Genomic DNA, 6587 nt, shown 5'->3' with positions numbered 1-6587 from the left:
CAAATGGAGCTGACCTTGATGCTTTAAGGGCAATTTCATCACTTTTCAACCTCATTTTCATTACCTCCAGCACAATACCAGTGTCTACATATGTGAAAACAGCGTAAGTTGAAAAGTGGCGGAATTGCCCTTTAAAGCAATAAAATTAATCCACCTTGGCAGAGTGTCTGCCTTGAAACCTACTAGCTAGTGAATACTCCGCTGGGCCGGAATAAATACACAGCATAAGTGTGGATGACAGAGGATGTTCAGAAGACTGAGGCCAGGATTCAATCTGCTCAGCAGTAGCCCGTATTATAGCCGGCGAGTTCGGAGGTGTAACTGCATTAGTGCTGTCAAATCCACAAGTGGCTCCTCACCTATTGTGGACATGAGTAGATATTCAATGCAGCTGCATTACAAGTTCGAACACTGGAATGTATGATGTTGTAGTCTAGACCTCGACATAAAGGCCTATTTATTCAGTTTAATTAATTACGTTAAATTGTATTTCTCATTGATAGAGCCTACACTTTATATTGCCATTCTGAACTTCTAATGTGGGAGTATGTACTGTATCTAATGGGATATAGGCTATAAGGATGGGTGTGGTTTCGTGACAATGAAACACTCACCCATTTGACAGCTCTAACACAGTTCCACCTCCGACACCACCAAAACAGGACCAATGAGTTTGGTGGCCTAACACGGACTACCACTGATTGGATTGAATCCAGTGACAGGGGCGGACTGCGACCAAAAATCGGCTCCGGCATTTCTAACACACAGGACAGTTTTTTTCCTTGAGGCCCCCACACCAGCCCATTTTATACCTTGAGGACCCCATATTAGCCAGATAATGATAATTTTGCACAAAACAAACAAGTCAGGCAGGCCTACTTGGCTAAAAATGGACCAGCCCATCTGGCATTTGCCAGAAATGCTCATCTTAACTAAGGTCACTGTTTCTTTCATGTCCTTCAGATACAGAGGTAAAAGCATGGTAATGATATTCAGTCCTATACCACCATACTGGGCGATCACCTCAGCGAGAGAAAACTTTAAGGACTGGCTTATCGTCCTATAGTTTGTGTGTGTGTGTGTGTGTGTGTGTGTGTGTGTGTGTGTGTGTGTGTTTAAGGATGCATTACAATACGGCCTCATGTCCTCTTTCCTTCATCTGCACTGACTTTACTAAGATTAAGATCATTTTATTCGCCAATTGAATACAAGGTCCAACTGAAATCTGACTTCTGTTTTATCCCAACACATACAGGTTAAGTGACTTGCTCAAGGGTACAACGGCAGGCAATGGCATACATGATTTGAAACCAGCAACCCTCTGGTTGCCAGCTCACTTCCCACCAGATTTTTCCCATCAGACCCAGGATTCGAATTGGCAACCCTCTGGCTGCTGGCTCGCCTCTCTAACAGCCAGGCTACTGTACCTGCCGCCACATCAAGTTATAGAACTGGAATGGTGAAGGAACATACCAGATGTAACTGTGTTAAAGTGTGTTAATTCAGTTTCAATATCTGGGCCAATGTCTTGTTGTGGTCCGAATCCATCCCCATTTCTCTTCCCTCCCTCCTGCCTCAGGGTATCAGTTCCTGCCATCACACCCAACTTGATGAGATTAACTGTCCAATTAGGTTCCGAGACCGGCTTCCTCCTCGACACAATGGTGGAGATTTCAATCACCCTGCACTGTGACAAGACCACATCTCTGTGGTTGTGATCAACTGGAGAGCTACAGTTCCACAGTACTATACCCCCACATCTTGAAACAGGCTGGAAAGAGAGGTGGAGTCCTACACTTCTACAAGCAGCTCAGCCAACGATATGAGTTCACTTAGCTTCCCCCCTTGTTAGGACGGTGCACAGATCTTTAAGAGGGCATGTGCTCAAAATGACCCCGCAAGTTACAGTGCCTCCTAAACACATTATTGACATCGGGAAAAGAGGGTGGCCTATCAGCTGATCATTGATGTTGATAATTGATGTAAATATGCTAGTTAGCTAGCTCTATTTATTTTACTGATGCATTTAATGATTGACTGGCTGGCTAGTGGCTTGTGTGGATATTTTACTATGAAGGTTAGCTAGAATGTAGTCTACCTGTGTTGCTGCTGCCCTGATACACATGGGCAACTCTTGATTGAAGAAGGGGTGGAGTTTGGGGGTCATTTCTGCCTCTCTCTGCTGCATGTATAAGCCAACCAGAACGAATATTGATGATGATTTAGTTACCTACACACACTCGACCGGTGGCCGCAGCTCTCAAACTGTTGGATGGTTTATGGATACTGTGCGCCCCAAATTTCCATAAAGGGCAGATCGGGAAACAGGCACAACTGGGCGCAAACGAGCCCCATACACGTCAGATCAACAGGCGCAACAAACGGGCAGGGTGGGGTGTGAACTTGACGACGTCACAACAACTTGCAGGCAGTGGGTTCCGAAAAACAATGACAAAATATTTATATAAATCAATATTTTGGGGGGAAATTATGCCACCACCCAAAAGGTCACCTTTGAGACTGGAAGGGCAAAGGTAGAGCTTTATCTGTGCACCTGCCTGCCCCTCGTAGACGACAGCAGCTCCACAGAAGTTTTGAAAGATTTAGATCAAAGGTGGAGGCTTGATCAAAATAGCCACTGGGCCTATTGTTAAAGCCTTGAGCTTTGTGAGGAGTGTGAGGTGTAGTAGCACAGTAGGGAGCAATGGATTGAGGAGCTACTGGCAATTATCTAGAGCCAGGGAGTCTGAGGCTAAGTCCCAAATGGCACTCTACCCTATTCCCTATATTTTGGGGTATTTTATTAGGATCCCCATTAGCTGTTGCGAAAGCAGCAGCTACTCTTCCTGGGGTCCACACAAAACATCAAACATGACATAATACGGAACATTAATAGACAAGAACAGCTCAAGGACAGAACTACATAAATGTAAATACGTCACACACAGCCTACATATCAGTACATACACACAAAATATCTAGGTCATATAGGGGAGAGGCGTTGTGCCGTGAGGTGTTGCTTTATCTGTTTTTTAAAACCAGGTTTGCTGTTCACTTGAGAAATCTGAGATAGAAGAGAGTTCATACAGTTATGGCTCTATATACAGTGGGGTTCAGAGAGTATTCAAACCCCTTGACTTTTTCCACATTTTGTGTTACAAGCCTGAATTTAGAATTGATTATATAGAGATTTTCTTTGTCACTGGTCTACACACAATGAGCCATACTGTCAAAGTGGAATTATATTTATTGAAATGTTTGCAAATTAATTAAAAATGAAAAGCTGAAATGTCTTGAGGCAAAAGTATTTAACCTCTTTGTTATGACAAGCTTAAATAAGTTTAGAAGTAAAAATGTGCTTAACAAGTCGCATAATACGTTTCATGGACTCACTCTGCACAATAATAGTGTTTACCATGATTTTTGAATGACTACCTCATCTCTGTACCCCACACACACTGTAAGGTCCATTAGTCGAGCAGTGAATTTCAAACACAGATTCAACCACAAAGACCAGGGAGGGTTTCCAATGCCTTGTAAAGAAGGGTACCTATTGGTAGACGGGTAAAAAAAAAAAAAAAGAGCAGACATTGAATATGCCTTTGAGCATGGTGAAGTTATTAATTACACTTTGGATGGTGTTTTAATACAACCAGTCACTACAAAGATACAGGCATCCTTCCTAACTCAGAGAGGAAGGAACCCCTCAGGGATTTCACCATGAGGCCAATGGTGACTTTAAAACAGTTACAGAGTTAATGGCTGTGATAGGAGAAAACTAAGGATGGATCAATGACATTGTAGTTACTCCACAATACTAGCCTAATTGACAGAGGGAAAAAAGGAAGCCTGTACAGATACAATATATTTCAACAAGGCACTAAAGAAATACTGCAAAAATGTGGGAAAGCAATTCACTTTTTGTCCTGAACACAAAGTGTTATGTTTGGGGCAAATCCAATCCAATACATTGCTGAGTACCACTCTCCATTATTTCCAAGCATAGTGGCGGCTGCATATGGGTATGCTTGTAATCGTTAATGACTGCAGAGTTTTTCAGGATAAAAAAGAAAACCTAGTTCAGTCTGCTTTCCACCAGACACTGGGAGATTAATTCACCTTTCAGCAGGACAATAACCTAAAACACAAGGCCAAATCTACACTGGAGTTGCTTACCAAGAAGACAGTGAATGTTCCTGAGTGGCCGAGTTAGTTTTGACTTAAATCTGCTTGAAAATCTATGACAAGACCTGAAAATGGTTGTCTAGCAATGATCAACATCCAACTTGACAGAGCTTGAAGAATTTAAAAGAATAATGTGCAAGTATTGTACAAGCCAGGTGTGCAAAGCACATAGAGACTTACCCAGAAAGTCTCACAGCTGTAAACGCTGTCAAAGGTGATTCTAACATGTATTGACTCAGGGGGTTGAATACTTATCTAATCAAGATATATTCATGTTTTGTTTTTTACAAATGTTAGAATTTTTCTTCCACTTTTCGTTAGTATTAGTTCAGACCTGGACAGAGGCTATATGACGGTGTGTGCTCATGATCTGAGGATGGGGTGAGGGAGGGGGGGGTGTAATAATGTAATATTTAGTAGTTTAAAAAATATATATTCTGTTTCGGCACCTACTGTAGCCATGCAATGTCATAAGGTACCGTCTTCATTAGGCTACCTTGTTTAGGAAGCTCATTGGATCCCAGGACGGATTTTCTTTCCCTCACAGATGTGAAAAAGTTGTTCACAAACAGCTCATTTATTTGATTTAACTAGGCAAGTCAGTTAAGAACACATTCTTATTTACAATGACGGCCTACCCCGGCCAAACCCTAACCCAGACGACGCTGGGCCAATTGTGCGCCGCCCTATGGGACTCCCAATTACAGCCGGTTGTGATACAGAGAGGAATCAAACCAGGGTCTGTAGTAATGCCTCTGGCACTGAGATGCAGTGCCGTAAACCTCTGCGCCACTCAGGAGCCCATTAAATAATAGGGTAGCTAGTAGCTACTAGCTTCGTTAAGTTTCGGTAGCGGCGCAGTTAATATTTATAGCTAGTTGACTAAGCTTTGATCAGCATGGATATCCGAAAATGGCTGGGCACTGCCAAGAGCAAAAAAAACAGAGGACCACCATGTTGAGAGCGATACCAAGCTCACCGACCAGCCTGCAGCAAGCCTACTGTAGCATAAAATGTAAAACCTGCCCATCCCCCACGCCGCCTGCTGACCAACAAGATCGAGAAGAGCCAGGGACTAGCACCAGCAGCAGGAGGGTATTTATGTAATGTATAGTTTAGGCCTTTGATTTTTACTTCAATGCAATGGATCTTTTAGATGTATCTGTGATTCTTAATAGCATTAGGCTACTGGCTTTTGCGGATCTAATTGTTATTGATAGATATACAGCTTTGCGTTATTTGATGGGTATAGGGACAATGACCAATGAAGCCTAATTGGTTGTGTTTTGAGGTGAGCCCTGGCTCAGCGCTCCTGTGGTCCTGGCTGTCCACTCCGGTGGTGCTGAAATTGTCAGAGCATCTAACGTTATCCTTTAATCGCGCTGACTGGCGGTAGCCTTCTTTCCTAAATGATGTCAAAACTATGATAATGCCCTCTCTCTGCTCTCTTGCTATAGTGTGTGTGTGTGTGTGTGTGTGTGTGTGTGTGTGTGTGTGTGTGTGTGTGTGTGTGTGTGTGTGTGTGTGTGTGTGTGTGTGTGTGTGTGTGTGTGTGTGTGTGTGTGTGTGTGTGTGTGTGTGTGTGTGTGTGTGAAACTCTCCCATACAGAAAATATTATAGAGTTGAAGTCGGAAGTTTACATACACTTAGGTTGGAATCATTAAAACTCGTTTTTCAACCACTCCACAAATTCATGTTAACAAACTATAGTTTTGGCAAGTCGGTTAGGACATCTACTTTGCCCATGACACAAGTAATGTCATGTTTACAGACTATTTCACTTATAATTCACTGCATCACAATTCCAGTGGGTCAGAAGTTTACATACACTAAGTTGACTGTGCCTTTAAACAGCTTCCAAAAATTCAAGAAAATGATGTCATGGCTTCTGATAGGCTAATTGACATCATCTGAGTCAATTGGAGGTGTACCTGTGGATGTATTTCAAGGCCTACCTTCAAACTCAGTGCCTCTTTACTTGACATCATGGGAAAGTCAAAAGAAATCAGCCAAGACCTCAGAAAATAAATTGTAGACCTCCACAAGTCTGGTTCATTACATTTTTTACATTTAAGTCATTTAGCAGACGCTCTTATCCAGAGCGACTTACAAATTGGTGCATTCACCTTATGATATCCAGTGGAACAACCACTTTACAATAGTGCATCTAAATCTTTTGGGGGGGGGGTTAGAAGGATTACTTTATCCTATCCTAGGTATTTCTTAAAGAGGTGGGGTTTCAGGTGTCTCCGGAAGGTGGTGATTGACTCCGCTGTCCTGGCGTCGTGAGGGAGCTTGTTCCACCATAGGGGTGCCAGAGCAGCGAACAGTTTTGACTGGGCTGAGCGGGAAGTGTGCTTCCTCAGAGGTAGGGTGGCCAGCAGGCCAGAGGTGGATGTGC

This window comes from Salmo salar, chromosome ssa28 (assembly GCF_905237065.1).
Source record: "Salmo salar chromosome ssa28, Ssal_v3.1, whole genome shotgun sequence".
In the NCBI taxonomy this organism is placed as follows: domain Eukaryota; kingdom Metazoa; phylum Chordata; class Actinopteri; order Salmoniformes; family Salmonidae; genus Salmo; species Salmo salar.
The sequence above is the reverse complement of the archived record's forward strand: the minus strand, read 5'-3'. Positions refer to the sequence as shown.